Source organism: Microtus ochrogaster, unplaced genomic scaffold, assembly GCF_000317375.1.
Source record: "Microtus ochrogaster isolate Prairie Vole_2 unplaced genomic scaffold, MicOch1.0 UNK109, whole genome shotgun sequence".
NCBI classification, from domain to species: Eukaryota; Metazoa; Chordata; class Mammalia; order Rodentia; family Cricetidae; genus Microtus; species Microtus ochrogaster.
Window position 1 is genome coordinate 330,121 of NW_004949207.1, and position 995 is coordinate 331,115.

Consider the following 995-nt stretch of genomic DNA (forward strand, 5'->3'; position numbering starts at 1 on the left):
AAAAAAAAAAAAAAAAAAAAAAAAAAAAAAAAAAAAAAGAAAGTGTGTATCCATTGAGTCCTTTTCTCGCTCCACTTCTTTGTTCTCATAGAGCAGGTCCCTCAGTAACCTTAGATCACAGGAAGGGTTTCTTTTGAGACTTTGTATCATACTCCAAGTTGGAAGTCACCTTTCATCAGATCTTGAAATCTTTGCTTTCTGCTGTCCTTGAACATCTACTGTTTTATTGAGATGCCTAGAACCATTTTACTTGTTTTTTTTTCCCCCAAAAGTAGTTTTCACTCCATCCTAAGTATTGTGAAACTTCACCATGATATGTAATAATGCTTACTTCATTAATGAATGAATGAATGAATGAATGAATGAAATTAATATCTTATTAATTATTCTGGAAGCCATTAGGCAGGGCGGTGGTGCCCCATGCCTTTAAACCCAGCACTTAGAAGGCAGAGGCAGGTGGATCTCTGTGAGTTCTAGGCCAGCCTGGTCTACAAGAGCGAGTTCCAGGACAGCCAGGGCAACACAGAGGAATCCTGTCTTGAAAAACAAAGAAACAAACAAAAACACAGAAAAGAATTGTTCTGGAAACCTTTGACTTTCAGTTAAGTGAAAAAAAAATTATGTCATTTTCTTACGTTTGTGTATCTGTGTTTTGTGTGTGTGTGTGTGTGTGTGTGTGTGTGTGGTCATCAGGCTTGGTGGTAATCACCCATTGGCCCACTGAATAGCAAGTTTTAAATTGTGTTTTTACTATTTCCTTTTACTCCATTGCCTTTGTTTCCCCCTTTGGGAAACCCCATTACTTATTGTTTGCAGCCCCTGAAAGGGTTCCCTAATTTTCTTGTATCTTCCCTTGTTCTTCATCATGGCCTTTCCCTCTAATTTCCAAGGCGTTGTCTCATCCAACCATTGGACTGTGTTGATCCTATCTGCTCCTGTCTCCTTAATCCAACCATTTGACTGTGTTGATCCTATCTGCTCCTGTCTCCTTAATC

At 38.8% G+C, this 995-nt stretch overlaps 1 protein-coding gene across 1 annotated transcript in view; it reads left to right on the plus strand.

The window, feature by feature from the left end:
• Positions 1–995, plus strand: part of Actl6b (actin like 6B) — a 16,858-nt gene that overhangs the window by 4,535 nt on the left and 11,328 nt on the right. The window lies entirely within an intron of this gene.